The sequence below is a fragment of the Vitis vinifera genome, chromosome 12 (assembly GCF_030704535.1).
Source record: "Vitis vinifera cultivar Pinot Noir 40024 chromosome 12, ASM3070453v1".
Classification (NCBI taxonomy): Eukaryota; Viridiplantae; Streptophyta; class Magnoliopsida; order Vitales; family Vitaceae; genus Vitis; species Vitis vinifera.
Window position 1 is genome coordinate 17919935 of NC_081816.1, and position 18369 is coordinate 17938303.

General features: G+C 40.2%; 1 long non-coding RNA gene across 1 annotated transcript; it reads left to right on the forward strand.

The window, feature by feature from the left end:
- Positions 1-125: 125 nt before the first annotated feature.
- On the forward strand, positions 126-11922 carry LOC104880989 (uncharacterized). The gene is made up of 3 exons (XR_002031189.2): positions 126-212; positions 305-440; positions 11870-11922. It is a non-coding gene; the product is annotated as an uncharacterized LOC104880989 (long non-coding RNA).
- The last annotated feature ends 6447 nt before the right edge of the window (positions 11923-18369 follow it).

Below are 18369 nucleotides of genomic sequence, written 5' to 3' on the forward strand. Positions count from 1 at the left end.
TCTCTTCTCAATTCTTGTGAATTCTGAGATAGTGAGTTTAAGTTCACTTGGGTACCTACGGAAAAAACATTTTTGGCCATTGGATCGAATAACAATTTTTTTTTTCTTGCAGTGATGGACGCTTTTTTGCTGTGAATGAGGTTTTGTTGACTGATCAAGGACGGGCGGGCAGCAAAGTATTGATCAACTTCAACAGGTTAGAAGGATGAAAGGTGCTGATTGTGTATTAGTTCAATTCTTCTTTAAATCTATTTTCCATACATCTTTATTAACCTCTAAGTAATTGCATACTCATATTATGCAGTCAAAAGCAATTTCATATTGATCCAGCCTACATACGTGAGAGTTCTTTCCTAATTTCTTTCGTAATGATTCAGGAGATCTCTCTTTCGAGTCGGTTCCAACATAAGCACACTGTTCAATATTATGGCACATTCAAGGTATTTTTCAAATTTTTCTTGTTGGATTGGCTTCTTGTTATGTACCACTCTTGGAATTAGGGTTACCATTTGCAATTTTGCATTTTTGCAATTGTGGCAATCTTAGATTTTTTTTCCCTTTTATTTTGTGTGTATATTCATGAAATCCTGTCAATTTCATACCTGAATCTTTGGGAGAATATATCGATATATATAAAAAAAAATTAGGAACTTGATCTGGGTCTTGTAGAGTTGTTGCATGAGTCCTCTGGCATCTTTGTACCTCGGAGGACTTAACTCGCTGCTAGTGCTGGGTTGGGCCTAATTTATAGGGAAGAAACATTGGTGGAGGCAGTTGATAAAGCCCAGAGTTGATGGCTGTTAACACCGGTGAAAAGGACGGGAAAATTTTTAGCTTTGAAGAGTTACCTCATTCTTTTAACTACATCTGTGCTCAAGTGGCAGATTTCTAGTCCCAATATTCCTCAGAATGCTCCTGGCTTTAGGAAGAAGACATGAATTATGGCATAAATGTGGGCATACGTCCCTCCTCTGCAGTAAATCTAGAGTGCCAACTAAAACTTGGGACTGATAATTTGTTGCTCTCACTTGGGAACCCCCATGTAGTAACATTAGTTAGGTCTTTCCCTCATAGAATAACCATCAAAAGTCTTTGTCCTTATTAGTATAATGGCTACTCTAATGAAGGCCCAATGTTCAAGAGGACTTAGAAAGGATCTTAATGTTATGGGATTCAAAATCCTTAGAAGGCATGAATCTTTGGTGGTATCTGTCTTAAGTTCAATTAAAATTCGATTGAAAATTATCTGGAAGATCCATAGTTGTTTGAGGTTTTGGACCAAATCAATTGCAGCTTATGGAGAAGCTGAGTAACTGCTCAGGGTAGCTTTTGACTTGGTGCACTGAGGAGAGTTCAATGTTATTTGGTCTTTTAGGGAAAAGCTATTTTGTCTAGAATTCCCAGTAGCGTGAATGACACTGATGAGCTAATCAAAAGTTGTGGCTTAGTTGATTCATCTCTTAGAGTGAGGCCTTTCCATAGTCAAATAAGCAAGAAACCCCAGTTTGAAGAAGTTTGGTAGGTTCTTGATCTCAACAGAGTGCAACATCATTCAAGAATCTTACCTAGGCTAGTATTTTATTATGGCTCCATGATATGGAGGTTAACTAATTAGATGATTCTCACCCTCTTTTCCATTGAAAAGATGTGGTTGCTGCACCCAAAATTTGGTGATATTATTATGGATGTTGCATGAGATTCAGGTCTCAGTATGGGAATCATAGATTTATTGTGTAGCCTTAAGTCAATCAAACCTTTCTTTAAAGTATTGAAGAAAGAAACTTTTGATATTTATGGCAAGAGGAACACTGTGATAATCACAATTGAAGGAATGGGTCATATGACGGAAGAACTTTGATATCTTAGAATGAAAAGGAAAATAAGGTTGGAGGAATTATGGGAGGGAAGAGCTAGAGGCAAGAGTCTAGGTTGAAATGGGTCAGGGAGGGTAATTGCTACTCAAAATTGTTTCACTGGGTGGATAAATTATGACAGGTAGAAGAAGCTAGAAAGGAATGCCTGGGTATTTGAAGATAGGAAGAGTTAGTCTACTGAATTTCAGGAGAATTACTATGGATATTAGTTACCAAGAATTTATCAGAATTCCCTTCAACATCAGTTACGTTCCCAATTGGAATAGTAGTGAGCTGCTTTGACAGTTGGTGTTTTGAAGCTTAATTTTGCTGATGTTCCTTGGAAATTGGGATTGGATGGCTATTGGCAATCTAATATAGGATCACAGGCAAGTTTATTCAAGGTTCTCAAAGAAAGCTGGTTTTGGGCTGACTATTAAAGCAAAAATTTCTTGCTCTAATGGTGAAGGTGGATTAACTAATAGTTTTATCTTGGGTGGCTAGTAGTCGGAGAGTGTTGTACAAGATACAATCATTGGGTGCTGAGGATCATGCAATTTGATAGTTGTGTTCTCTTTTTCCTGGAAGCCTAGATCCTTGAATTAGAAAGGCTATTAGTTGGCCAAAAATGGATCCTGTTCTTGGTTGGTTTAACTGGGGATATCATGCCCCGTGTTTTGGCGGTTAATTTCCTTAAGGTTGGGCAGCCAAAGGCTCTCTGGTGTGTGGACTTCTATATTTGTCTTTTTATAAGCCTGTGCAATTTTTTTGATGGATTTGTTTTGCTTGTTCCTTTTTACAAATTCTTTGTATATTTTCTTAATTTCTTCATAACTAAAAATAAACAGTACTAAAGCTCTATTTAGATTGACTTTTTGGAAGCAAAAAGATCCTTCTTAAGTCTAATAAGATCTTCAATATGTGTTTTTGGCTTCACTGAAGTACTTCTAACCTTAAAAGGAGTTTAACACATACGTATGGGCAAGCTGTTTTTCAGTTTATGTGGGAAATTGTTTTATGTTTAGTGAAATGACACCAATGCCAAGATTGCCCCTTTAAAATAATGGTTTTAGCTTTAGCTTCGGTTCCTCAACAGAGTTAAAGGCAAAATAATATCCTCAAACAAGGCCTAAATCTGAGGCCACAGCAGCACTGTTGCAATCTTCATGAGGTTGACTGAGTACATGTTTCTGTTAGAGAGTTAATAGGGATTCTAACTTTATGTTGAGTAACCAAGGTTTTGCTTTTAGAGTTATTATTTTCAATCATATTTTTGGATGTTAATCACAAAATTTTATTTCAGAGGCTATAGAAGGATTGCCCTGACTGGATGACTCTTAAAGCGGCATGTTCTATTTTAGCTGCTTGATGAGAACTAAACCTTAGACTAAAATTCATGAGGGGGTCTGTTGAGCTTCCCATCTGTTATTTTTCAAGTTCACTTTTTCCTCTAAAGAACCTTTTTTTAATCTCTCATCTACTTATCGTATCAGCTATTTTATCATGGTATTTGGCCTTATTGTTGTTTCAAGCTATGTTCTTGCCTTATAGGTCTGCTTCTGAATGCATGTTTCTAAACATTCATGCATCATATGCATCTTTTATTTCCCTCGCAGGCTGTCTAATTGACAGTCTAAATACTCAGTAGTTACATTTTTCTGTTCTTTGGGGTGAATTAGTATTTTTCATGTTTTTGTTGTTGTCTGTTCCTTTGTGATCTGGTTCTGGTACTGCATCAAGAGGATTGGAGTTCATGTCATATTTTTTTTCTTGCTTACTCACAAAATGTCTTGCCATTCCAGGACAAGACCAAACTTTTTTTTTTTGATAAGCAAGTGAATATATAAAAAGGCAAAGAAGCCATAAAGCATACAGGAAGTATACGAGGCTACCAACCCCACAAACAAAAAACAAAACAACCCAATCCCTATTTGGAGGCTAACCACTCCAAGAAACCTATTAGGGAATTCGACTCCATATCAATGTACACTTTAGCCCAACCCCAAATATTGTACACAAACGAAGTTTTTAACTTCTGAAAATCCAACACACCCCCCTTAAAAGCTAGCCTATTCCTCTCCTTCCATATTGTCCAAAAAATGAATAGCGGAATGGATTTCCACACTTTTTTCCTTTTTCTCCCCATAAAAGAGCCTTTCCAACTACTAAGAACCTCCTTTACAGATTTTGGAAAGACCCACTGATTCATGCCCAGTTGGGTATTTTAATAAAAAAATGTTTATAAATCCTATGACCTTATACTAGCGTAGCAAAGCTACTATAGTATAACAGCTCTAGGGTCGAACTCTGGGATGGGTTTTCACTCTACCAGTGATAGACTCAAGATTAGAAATTGAATCTGATGATTTCCTTTGTCAAAAACTTAAAGTTCAAAAGAAAATAAAATTTGTTTTGAAAGTGGTGTTTGAAACTAAACTAACATAGAACTAAGTAAAAATGGAAGAAAGAAAGTCTCCCGGAGCTAAAGGTTGCTAGGATCAAGTTCAGAATGCAAAGTGGGAAATTCCGGATTTTTCTCCTCGTATTGGGGACAACAACATAAAGAATGGTTGTTTCCCAAACCGGTATAGGTTTAACAATGAAGATTTAATCCATAAAAAGTTAATAGAAATGGTAGTCAAGTTCCATTAATGGCTTTAGACACTATGGGTCTTCACCTTAAGCCACTTTCCAATGGCTCGTACATGATAACTAATGGTCTTAAGTGGATCTAGCAATAAGTATCCACAGAGATCTAAAAGCTTATCATGTATTGGCCATTCAAAGTGATTCTAAGGGATTTAAAGCAAAACTTTAGATTTAAAAGCCATTTATGAACTCCAACTACCTGTATTTAAAGCACAAGAGTTTTCCACTTTTGCATTTGGACTTTTCACCTAGCTTCCTTCACTCCAAGAAACCAAAGGTTTAGCCTCTCATCCTCTGGGAAAACATCCTCAAAGGTTGTTTGGCTAGTAAGAAAAATACAATCAAAATGAGAAGGTAAAAGCAGAGCAAAGCTTTGTATTTTTCTTCCTTTGAAAACTATACAAAAGTTTCTTCGTCGCGAGAACAGGCTCCCGAGAGATATTTATATCAAAATTACAATAATAATATCTACAAGGTTATTCATCATTTTTCCTAACTTAATAACTAAGGAATCTTATAATTGGTGGGTTACAAGGAGAGTTTGGGGATTTAGACATCAATTATCTAAAGCAAAATATCTAAAGATAAATATCTAAAGATGTCTGTCGCACATATCGAGAAGCTTCAGGAGAACATCGCGGCACTGTGCAAAATTGGCTGCGAAATCCTCCGGGTGAGCACTATAGCGGATCCGGATATGTCTGTCCGGAGAAGTTGAAACGTCTTCCTCTCCCATCCGGCTCCTGAATTTCGGATGCAAGACATCCGGATGGAAAGGCGGCGGCAGCAGATTTCCGGATGTGATACATCCGGGTGTAAAGTGGCGGCAGCCGGATGTGAAGCTTTTGGCAGCCGGGTGGAAAGTGGCGGCAGCCGGGTGTGATTCCTACCCGGGTGGATTGTGCAGGATCCCATACTCCTTGTATTCTAGATTTGCTTAAGGATTCCAAAGAACTCTCCTCAATCTCGGATTGCTTTGGTGATAAAAAAGCTATCAAAACACCAAAACTTAACACAATTTTATTATAATTGATTACAAGGGTCCTTAATATGTTAATTGGGTTAAAAGGTGATAACTACTACTCAAAAGTGTTTAAAAGAGTTAATTACAAGCTATGAAATAGTACTTTTTGAGTAGTAATCACCCATTGAACACCACACAACGCAAGAATGATGTCCTACAATCCTTTTGCCACTGTACAATGAATTAATATATGATTGATCGTTTCCTCTTCGCACCCACACAAGAAACACCGGTTGGGGAGTTGCCACCCTCTTCTCTGCAGCCTATCCAAAGTGAGAACCTTCCCCCAAGTAGCTTCCCAAGCAAAAAAAGCAATTTTGGTTGGAACTTTGTCCACCCAAACATTGCTGTAGGGGAAGTCCGCTCCTTCAGTATTTGCCAACACACTATACGTTTTCTTGACTTTAAACAGCCCGTCCTCTCCTTGCTTCCAAAAAACCGAGTCTTCTTCCAAATTTGCTCTATAATCCATCAACTCAACTAGAAGATTGCCCACCAAGCCCAACTCCCAATCATTAAAGTCCCTTAACAACCTTAAGTTCCACCCTCCTTGACCCACATTCTGATCCCAACATTCCTCCACTGTGACATTCCTATGGGCAGCCATGGAAAAGAGGTCCGGGAAGCCTTGGGACAGCACATTGTTTCCGCACCAAAGATCAGTCCAAAACCTTATTCTATTGCCTTTTCCCACCTTGAACACCATATTTTCCCAACACCAAGAGGACTCCTTCAAGATCTCCTTCCAAAATCCAACTCCAAACACCCCATTTGCCTTCCTTGTCCTCCACCCAAACTCCTCTTGCCCATACTTAGCCTCAAGCACTTTTTTCCAAAGCTCCTCTTTAGCATGCGCAAATCTCCAAATCCATTTGCCTAGAAGAGCTTTGTTTAAGCAAATGAGCTTCCTTAACCCTAACCCTCCCTTTTCTTTATCCGCGCACACCGCCTCCCATTTGACTAGGTGAGCCTTGTTCCCCCCATTGGCTCCTCCCCATAAGAAGTCTCTTTGAAGCTTTTCAATCCTTCTAGCCACTGACTTAGGCATACGGAATACCGACATTTGGTACAAGGGAATGCTGGCCAGCGTACTCTTTATATGAGTAATTCTCCCTCCTTTGGATAAGTATTGGCGCTTCCAAAGGGCAAGCCTCCTCCTCAATTTCTCCTCCACCCCATCCTATACGGAAGAGGCCCTATTTGACGCCCCAAGGGGCAGCCCCAAATAAACAGTAGGCAGCTGTCCCACCCTATACCCAATTTCAGCAGCCATTTCAAGCACCCCTTCCACCTCTCCTACCGGAATAACCACACTTTTGTCCAGATTAATCTTTAATCCTGAGGCTGCTTCAAACCAAAAGAGGATCCAACTCAAATGCAACAAAGACTCTTTCTTTGCCTCGCAAAATACAATTGTATCATCCGCAAACAGAAGATGAGAAATATTGATGGCCTGCCCTCTTCCTCTCCATATCCTACAGCCATAGATGAACCCCCCTTCAACGGCCCTCGTGATAAGCGCACTTAGAACTTCCATGCCCATGACAAATAAGTAGGGGGAAAGTGGGTCCACTTGCCTTAGCCCTTTTGAACTTGAGAAAAACCCAGCGGGAACCCCGTTCACCAGCACTGAATACTTGACAGTGGAGATACAGCTCCACGTCCATCCTATCCATTTTGGCCCAAAACCCATCTTTTGCATGACCTTTAGCAAAAATTGCTAATTGATGCTATCATACGTCTTCTCAATATCCAATTTACAGATCATACCTTTCTCTCCCCTTTTTTGCCAAGAGTCTATTACCTCATTTGCAATTAGGGAGCCGTCAAGAATCTGTCTCCCTTTGATGAAAGCATTCTGATCAGGAGAAATCACCTTTCCTATAACTTTTTTAAGCCTATTGGCCAGCACCTTAGCCAATAATTTATACAAACCCCCGAGCAAACTGATTGGCCTGTAGTCACCTAAGTCCTCCAACCCCTTTTCTTCGGTAACAACACCAAAAAGGTATGATTTAGGTTCTTAATGAAGGAGTTCTGTTCATGGAACTCCTTGAATAAATCCAAAATATCTTCCTTGACAATCTCCCAACAACTTTGCCAAAACGCCACTATGAATCCGTCCGGACCCGGGGCTTTGTCCCCATTCATCCCCATTAATGCTGCATAGATTTCAGCCTCAGAAAAAGGAAGCTCAAGGGCTTCCGCTTCTGAGAGGCTGATCTGTTTCAGCAAAAGACCCCCTATATCTGCCTTCCAGCCCGAGTTTTCCGAGAGGAGCTGCTGATATGCATTTGAAATTCCTTCCCTCATCTCTTGTTCCTCTATAATCCTCACCCCATTTATCTTAATTTTATCCAGGGCATTGACTCTCCTACGGGCATTGGCCATGCGGTGGAAAAACCCCGTGTTCCTATCCCCTTCCCTTAGCCATAATTCCCTTGATAGTTATCTCCAGTGCACTTCTTTCATTGACACCCACTTTGTATAATTCTCCTTAGCTTCCTTTTTGTGACCTAACTCTTCCTCTGTTAAATTTCTCTCTTCTTCCACTAAATCCCAATGCTCCACTTGTTGTAAAGCTTCAGTTTTGTTTTTCTCCAATCTTCCAAAAACCTCCTTGTTCCAGATTTTTAAGCTTTGTTTCAACCCCTTCAGCTTAGTCGCTAACCTATAGCTCGACCTGCCTCTAACCACTATCCCATTCCACCACCCCTCTATCATCTCTTTGAACCCCTCAGCTTTGAGCCACATATTTTCGAATTTGAAAGGGGACGGGCCTCTCCTTAGCCCTCCACCCTCAAGCAGAATCGGGAAATGATCCGATGTTGGGCAGGGCAATCTTCTTTGATGAACCCTACTGTATTGGTCTAGCCAACTGGGAGTCGCTAGGAATCTATCCAACCTGGCCCACGATTGATTATTGAGCCCCCCACTCCAAGTGAAAGATCCCCCTTGTAATGGGACATCAACTAGCCCTAGATCATCTATGATCTGGGCAAACCTCCTCATAGCTGAAGTAACCCTCCCAATTCTACTTCTTTCAGCTTGGTACAACATTGTATTGAAATTGCCTCCTAAGCACCATGGCTCCTCCCACAATCCTCTAACTGCCCCAAACTCCTCCCACAAGCACTCCCTATCTTCTCTGGAGAAAGGCCCATAGACCCCCGTGAAAACCCAAATAGCTCCATCTTCCACATTCCTGAATCTACAGGAAATGGAAAATTGGCCCTCTTCCATCCCCAACATCTCCAACGATCTTTTGTCCCAACAAATCAAGACACCTCCTGCCATCCCCATAGCATTCAAAACCTTCCATTCAAGAAATCTCCCCGGCCCTAGACTCCTCACCACCTCTTCAGACACCACTTGCATCTTCGTCTCTTGAATACAGAATAGGTCCACCTTTTGATTTCTGATAACTGACTTAATTACTTTCCTCTTGGATCTATCATTCACTTCCCTCACATTCCAACTCAATATTCTTAGATTCATTGGACAACTGCACTTTGGTTCCCTCTACCCTGGATAGGGCCTTTCTTCTTAGTGTCCCTCTCATAGTTAACAGAGCACTCCAGTCTCTTAAGCTCCCTTTCAAACCTTGAGGTCTCCAACAGACCTTTACCTACAATCTTTTCCCTCATTTTCCTGATTTTGCCCAAAAAGCTCAGTATTTCCTTCTCCAGACCTTCCGTTGAAAAACCCAAAAAGTGACTGAATTTAACCAGGCTACTCTCCTCCCATTTCAGCTGATCTTCCTTTCTACCCTCTTGGAAATCCATTTGGTCTACAGTCCACCCCGAATTTCTACCCAGAGGTTTGACACTGTTGACCTCAACTAGGTCCCAACAGCCATCCCTTCTGCCTATATGTTCTTCTACACTTGGTCTTCGTGACCCACTTCCAATCAAAATTCCCTCCCTTCGCACCCCAGAATGGTCGTAACCCTCCCTCTCCAGAGACCGACCAAAACAAAAGAAATTAGAAGAGGAAGACCCTTGTGCCCTGAAACCCCCCAGATTTACATCTAAACCATACCTCGCAGCTTCTTCCTCTAGCATCCTTTTTGTCCTCTGATGTTTTAGATCCGGTTGCTGCCTTCTCCCCATTTCTTCTTTTCTGCATCTGACGAACTCTCTCTCCATATTGTCATCTTTATTATGACCGTTGGAGCTAGAGGGAAAGGTTTTTAAAAAGAGCCCACTGTCCATGATATGGGCCTGGGATAGGATGGCTTTCCCATTCTGGAGGTAGCCCAGCCTAGAGCTTGCAGCCCGCCCCGAGCTTCTAGGATGACTCGACCCAATCTGATCCCCCTTTGAGGCTTCACTTCCTGACGGCAATGAGGGCCCAAAAGCCCAACTCATCTCCCGGCCTGGAACCGCGGACCCAGTATTCGATCTGGGCCGTCGCAGCAAGCCCACTTGCATCTGTGAGCCCATTACTGCGGAACCCACGTCCTACGTCAGACGACTCGTCCCGTCCTCTAACTGACGCTGCGCCTCGAACCCCGCACACGCCATCTCCTCCACTCGCGACCCGGCGCGTGGAACTTCATCACCACTAACATCCCCTCTTGGACGACTCCACAGGCCGCGTTTCCTCCCCTCTTCCTACCTTAACGATGGTATCGCCTCCCACCATAGGGTTAGGATATATGTCATCCCTTCAACCCCTATCTCCAACGAGCCAGGGATATTCTCGTCGTCTGATCTAACCAATATCCTAGCCCACTGCAAATTCTCCATGCTCTCCGTCTGTAGGTCAACGTCTAAAAACCCATCGCAAGCATCTTCCACCCTTCTCAACACCGACGGGGCCCATAGCGAAATTGAGAGCCCCAATATCCTCACCCACACTTCGTTTCTTGCCTCACCTTCTTCCAGACACCCCGATCTTTGATTCCAACGCTCCAAATCCAATTGAACTCCTCCCACAGCCTTACTACCAGACCAAACTTTATATCTTTCTTGAGCTTGCAACTGGAGGTTCACTTTTAAATCTCTATCAAAAGCATAAACTGTCAGACTCCCAAGCCTCTAAATACACAAGGCAGATTGTGAAAGGTTTGTTATATCTACATGAGCATAATGTAGTTCACAGGTGATTCAAATGATCTTACTACTACATTTTTTGGTTATATTGCTTGTGCTTTATTTGTTTATACCTTGCTCTATCCACATGCCATTACTGCTTGAAACATGTGCTGATTATTTCAATTATCTGCCTTTGCTACCAAGAGAATTGCATATGCATAAACTAAATGGCCTTCTTACTCAGGGAAAATTGGTTCACTCTATTGAGAAAGTTCTTCAGTTTTTATTTTATTATTTTATTTTTGTTTTTATCTTCTTGAAACCTTCAATATTATTTGGATTGCACCGGTTAGCCCGCTTACTAAATTCTGTGATTACAGACTGCTTGGTGAAGTGAAAAGTTCAACACTCCCACCTGCCCTCTTCCAGGAAAAGAAAAATGGAAAAACAAAAAACAAAAAGAAGAGTCAGGAGCATGGATGTTAAACATGGTCATTGTCTGATAACTAAGATGAAACTACCCAAAGCCTTGGTATAGATATAGATATCCCCAATTTTCTGTGTACCTTACATTGTGTCTTCACATGTGGGGTTTACGTTGTTTGTTTTGAGATTATTGTGTATCTTAGTAGTTTAATCCTTTCATAAGACTGCATGTAAGTTATGATATGAGGTGTGGTCCATTTCCATCTGACTTCATGCAATTAGCTGTATTATATATCACTTTGTATATTCTGCCTCAGTGCTTGATCTTGCTATAATATAATTTTTTTTTCTTTTTTCTTTTTTAATTTGTAAGTCAAAATTTTCTTTAAAAGCAACATATAAGAAAACATACATAATAATGATTCAACTTTCTCTCTATCTCTCTGATTCACTTGATTTGAGTGTCTCTTCAAAAGAGTTTTTGGGTCATGATTACAGAATGGAAACCTGCAAATTGAAAGAATCCTAATGCAAAAGCCATTTACAATGCTACAAACTCTCTCTCTCTCTCTCTCTCTCATATTATTGAGATGGTAAATGGCATAACTAGCAAGGCTAGAACCATGGAGGGATGTGATCATGGGACTCAGAAGTACCACCAGTAGGTCATAAGGGAAATTAGGCTTATTGATTTGGTCATGCGCAACAAAGGTTAATAATTGCATTGTTAAGAAGAGATGGGTGGACATTGGGAATCAATTGAGGTTACTTCAGGAAATTAGACATTTGGAATGACAGTTGAAGCCACAATGTTGTACATTTACTTACACATAAATTGTTTCTGTTGTAAGACTAATTGGTTCTGTATCATCTTCGAGGGATATCTGGTGGATGTAAATGGAACCGTGAAACTTGTGGATTTTGGATTGGCAAAGGCTAGTTTCTTTTTACTAGAGTTATCTCTCTATTGTTTCAAAATGCTAGACTTCTAAATATTATATTTCTGGTTGTATATCTTTTCAGTTTTGCAAATTGAACGACATAAAATCTTTTAAAGGGACTGCATTCCGGATGGCCCCTGAGGTATCTTCCTCTCTTTCATTCCTTCATTTCTTAAACTAACAAATCATGTTTGGTTTTGAATTGAGAACTATATTTTATGGAACTGTACTCGGTAGAATCTTCTTATACCATGAAAAAGCATGCTTAAAATGTAGGCTCTGAAACCCTTGTCTTTTAGCAGGTGGTTGCATCAGAAAAGGAAATGACATGATTGAATTGGGTTATTGAATAGCTCGATTATTGGACTGGAGCTATCCTAACTAACAAATTGATAAGTTGTTGTTTTCCCAAATTGTTGCTCTTTCTAAGATTTTATCCTACAAGGCATTTAGTCCATGCCATGTCTTATTACCAATGCATTTTGATTTAGCATCAGTCATTAGTATATTTCTGTACAACTGCCAATATACTGACACTAATAGATGCATGGAACCATTGAATGCTCAATTGATGAGGATTTTCCATTCAAATCTGAGAATTTAAGCATCAAGCTACCTTTTTCCATTAACTCTCTCTACTTCTAAGGGTGGTTAAACCCTTGCTTCATTATTTGGTAACAAAAATTAGTACATCACCAGAAGATTGGTACGGGGATCCTACAATTAAGGATGCAATGAAGTGGATTGGAACTGAGTGACCCATCCTTCTTCCTGAGAACCCGATTTAGTACATTTAGTACACTTCATTCCAAAGCTGCTCCATTGGAACAAAATGTTTAACTTTCTGGACTGCAGGTTTGTGAAGAGATGTTAAAGCTCTGGCTAAAAATGAAATAGTGGTGTCTGTTTTATAAAACAAAATATGGTCACCAGCAATCTAAATTTTAGCTCGATATTGCCCTTTTGAAATAAATTTCTGACTCTTTGCCCCTAAGAATGAATTGTGGTTTTGCAACCGCTCAGATCTGTGGATTTGAATCAGTTTTTACTTTGAAATCATGCTCAAACACCCTAGTCTTACAACTGTGTTTATTTATAAATCCTGCACCAGTTGGGAGTAGAACTGTTAAATCCCTGTTCTAAATCATGTCCAAACATGTTATAAGTATTTGTGTTAACCATATTTGAAAGTTTTTTTACCAAGGACATTTGTCATTATATTATGTGGCACAGGATTCTCCAAGCATTATAGTTTCTTATAAGTGTCGATTTTACAAATAATTTGTGCCACTATAGGTCATTAATGAGGACAAACGAGAGAACGATGTGTGGACCCCACATTTCGGCTCATGCGCTTCCCACTCGATGGCCACTCAATTTTTATTTGAAAAATTGATTTGTTGATTAAAAATGACTTGGAGTTGCCACTTATTTTTGTTTTATTTTTAAAAGGGTAAACAAAATAAGAAAAAAAAAACCCTAAGTGCGACTCCTGGTTTTGGAAAAGGCGATCTACGAAACCGGATTGGGCTCGGGGGTCAGGTTACTTATCGGGAAGGTACGGTGAAGACCATAGCACCCCTCTAAGTCCCTAAAGTCGGGTCTCTACTGATAAAATGAAGCTGATGTGGCAATTGATGAGTAAATCAATGAATATCTTGAATGATCATGCACATATGAGAATCGGAACATGTATAGTGAAGTATCAGAATGAAAGTGTATGTGTACCTGGGCCACGAGCCACAATGCGCTATCAAGAAATGAGATTAGTACATAATTAACGAATACAAATTATAGCTCATGCATATCGGAGTGCAAAATGAAGATCAAGCAAAATATATTAAGCACAACAGTTGACAATCAATAGAGATCAAACATAGGGCCCCCCACCAAAGCCCAATTTATTATTCACGAACTAGTCTCACAAATTCCGTGTTTTAGAATTATGAAGAATTCACTATTGCTTATGTAAAATCAATAATACCAGAAGATTATTTAGGAACTGAAATGGGATTAAAACTATTCGAGTGAAAACTGGATTATTGGAGTTTATTTGAAAATTGGAGTATATGGAATTAACTTTAAAATATTAGAGCTTCGGTAATTAAATTGAAATTTGTCAAAGAAAATGAGAGATGAACTTTAGGAAATTAATCTGCGATAATATGGATTTTGGAAGTTGAATGCGTAATTATAGTAATTATAAGAAATGAACTTTGAGAAATTGGACTACGAGAGTATAGATTTTGAAAGTTGAATTAATAATAATAGTAATGATAAGAAATGAACTTTGAGAAATTAAACTACGAGAATATAAATTTTGAAAGTTGAATTAATAATAATAATAATAATAATAATAATAATAGTAATAATAATAATAATAATGATAATAGTTAATAATGATAATAATAATAATAATAATAATAATAATAATAATAATAATAATAATAATAATAGTAAATATAATAATAATGAATAATGATGATATCATAAACCCAAGTCCATAAGCCCAAGCCCACATCCAACATTAAAAGAGCTCAATCCATAAGCCCAAGCCCACGTCCAACATTAAAAAGAGCTCAATCCATAAGCCCAAGCCCACATCCTACATTAAAAAGAGCTCTAGGCTCCATCTCCACCCAGCCCAAACTAGCATAATAATAATAACAATGGGGCTTTGGGCTCCATCTCTATCATAAGCCCAAGTCCATCATTAAGAAAAAAGGCTCTGGGCTCCATCTCCACCAAGCCCAAAACTTCATCTCCTCCGTTGCTTGCCTCTCCGCCTGGAAATCGCCCTCAGAGGGAGTTCCTGCTGCCGGCGGCACCATGGACCACAACTTGTCGATGTGGACGATAGGACAGTGGAGCTTGATGCGGAGCTTGTGGAAGTGCCTCATTCCGACTTTCCCGAAGTTGCCAGGGTGGTGCTTGTCGAAAAAGGATGCGGTGGTGATGCATACCTTCAACATTTCCGCGGCCACCAGGGTGCTTCTGGTGCTTGCCGATCCGGCCATGGCCGGCGCTGACGTGTCCTCTCCACTTCCTATTCTTCTTGAACCTGGTTGTCACCCTTGTGCCTTGCACCGTCTAAGGCTTTTGAATCTCTGGGGTGGTCTGCGGAGAGAAGAGATAATATGATAGGGAAGATGATGGGTGAGTCGGGTATAGGGAGGTACAAGCATGATAGGCATGAGGGGTGCATGTGGGGATGTTTGGGTTTGATGGAGAGGCACGGGTGATGAAAGAAGACACGGGTTCAGTGGGTATGAAGGTGGGTATGGTGGGCATGGTGGGCTTGATGGTAGAGAGAGAAAAGGTGATGAGGAAAAGAAATGAGGAAACCGAGTATGAAGACGAGTGGAATGAGAGAGGAGGCTTGACAGGTTGTGTTAGGAACAGAGGTTGTCGTGTCATCCCCAATGGAGCAGGAGGAAATGGGACTGCTGAGATTTCAGGTGAGAGAGCGCATTCTCTGTTCTGGAGATGGCAGTCATGAACCTGGCAGAATAATCCAACAACTCTTTGGGCAATGAAAATGCCGCAAATTAGGTTCAGCAACTATGCCCATGCGAAGACCAAAGGCGAATGCTGGCCATGACCCTTTCTCCTTGGTGGTACGGATAGCTTCCGAGAACAGAGAGTGAATAGCAAGGAAGCAAGCACCAAAAAAAATATAGCATCCAAATGAGCTTAATATTAACACTACATGAGCCCTCTTTTATATTGAAGTTAATAGGTTCGGTATAGGTGGGAGAACCAGGTGGAAACAAGATCCAAGGATATGATTCAAACACAAAGGAGAGCTAAAAAAAAAAAGATTAAATACTCTCAAATAAAATTTCACATGGAGAACAAGGAATGAATACATCATCACATGGTTATAGTGACCCAAAAAGATGTCTATAGCAAACAAAATATGGTTCAACAAACATACCTGAGGATGCTCCTTCTCTTTTCCCCTGTTTTCTCTCTTAGTTCCTCTCTGGATCCCCCCCTCTCTCCCAGCCGGTGCTATCTTCCTTTACAAGCCATTTTCCCTCTCTTTTTCTCCTTTTCTATTTTCCATCTAATCTGGCCGCCCCCATCAGTCTAATTCCTGGGGTGGTCAGAAGAGTAATCATGATAGCAAAATAAAAATGGCCCAAAAGAAAAACCCTTCTTCCCGGGAGGGGGTCTACAAATATGCCCCTCTTCGGTAGAGTTCACGAGTGTAAGAGATGAACACTGGAGTGAAAAGAAAGTGTGAATAGTGAGTGGAATGATGTGAACTCTACCAAAGAACCAAGGAGACCCCCATAGGGACACTAGCGAAATGCAATCTCACTCAGGCTAACAGACGAATAGGCGATAAGCACAGGGTAACCAGGTGAGGAAAAATGAGAGTAAGTGGGAAGCCATGAAAGCCGGAGTGGGCAATGTTAGTGAATGCAAATACCGAGGAACTGTGACTCAGAATGATACAAATGAGGGGGAATGACTCTGAACGTAAAAAACACGGAAAGATGGTAACTCAAAGTGCCTGAATGAATAATGTACAATGGCTCTGAACGCCAAGAATAAAGAAAAGTGGTGGCATCAACTGCCTGAATGAGCATGAAAAATGGCTCTGAACGCCGAAACTAAGAAAAATAGCGACTCAAAATACATGCATGAGTACGAAAAACGGCTCTGAACGCCAAAAACTAAAGAAAAAGAAAGTGATGGCTATGGATGTGGATATGAAACTACGACTCTAAACATCGAACTGGGAATGAACGGCTTTGAACGCCAAAAAATGAAAACAATGGCTCTGAACGCCAAACGGAAAATAAACAATGGCTCTGAGCGCCAAATGAAAACTGAATAGTGGCTCTGAACGCCAAATGGAGAATGGACGATGGCTTTGAACACCAAAATGAAACGATAAGCGATGGCTCTGAACGCCCAATGGGAATTACGGCTCTGAACGCCAAACTGAAACAATGAACTATGGCTCTGAACGCCAAATGGGAATGATTGCTCTGAACCCCAAATGAAAAACGAATGAGGGCTCTGAATGCCAAATGGAAGACGAATGATGGCTTTGAACACCAAAACGAAACAAGGGCCCTGAACGCTAAATGGAAACAATGTAAGCCAAATGAAAACACGACTCTGAACGCCAAACTAAAAAACGGCTGATTACTACTCAAAAAGTGCTATTTGATAGCTTGTAATTAATCCTTTTAAACACTTTTGAGTAGTAGTTTTGGCCTTTTAACTCAATTGGCATGATAAGAACCCTTGCAATCAATTTTAATCACTTTGTGTAAGTTTTGGTGTTTTTGTTAGTAATTTGATCACCAAAGCAATCCAAGATTGAGGAGAGTTCTTTGGAATCTTGGGCAAAGCAATTGGAAGCCCAGAAACATGAAGAACTAAAGCTTTGAAGCCCTTTTCCAAGAGTTGATCCGGAATGCAAGGAGAAAAAGTAAAGAGAAACTGCCATGAAGCATATTCTTGATGACAGTCGTGACAGCCACTTTTGGAGCACTTTCTGAAGTCCAATTGATGCATGCTATATACCATTTCAAAGCTCAGGAAGTCAACAATCCAATGCTTCAAACGGTGAACAATTTGGAGTAGAAACGAATAAGTTACAGCCATTGCAAGTCAATCACTCTAAGCTGAAGGAAGCATTTTGCAAAGTATTGCGAAATCACCCTTTTATTGCAAAGTGATTTCGCAGCCTTTTTGTACAGTGTGATGGATTTCCTCCTGAAGTTGCCCGATATATGCGACAAGTTGGAAGCTGAGAACCTCAAGATGGAAGCCAACTTCGCAGCCCTGCGAGAATAGCCTTTTGCTGCGAAGTGATTTCGCAACCCTTTTTGAGTGTTTGCGAAATCTCACAGACATCATTTTCTCTTGCGAAATGGTCCGTAGTGCTTCCCGATGTTTGCTACCGACATTGGGAGATATTTTTCATCAGATTTTTGTTGTCTAAATCCCAAAATACTCCTTGTAAGCCACCAATTACAAGATTCCTTAGCTTTTAAGTTAGTAAAAAGAGAAAATATCCATGTAATAATTAGTTTTATATTATGTTCATATAAATACCTCTCGAGAGCCTGTTCTCAGGAGAGGAGACCTCTTGTAAAGTTTTGGAAAAGCAAGTAAAGTTCAGGTCCTTTGTTTTGCCTTACCTTCTCACTTTGTATTTTTTATTTCTTACTAAGTTATGCACTCTCTGAGGAATTTTCCCCAGAGAATGAGTAATTAAACCTTTAGTTCCTTGGAGCTAAGGTTGCTGGGGAAGGTTCCAAGTGCAAGAATGCAAAGATTTGTGGTTTCAGCCATTAATGAAGAGGAAGTGAAATCCTTTAGTGATTTCTATGTTTTTAGTTAACTTAAAACACCTTAGAGTCACCTGGGCCAACACTTGGTAAGGCAAGTGATTTCCAACCATGGAGATG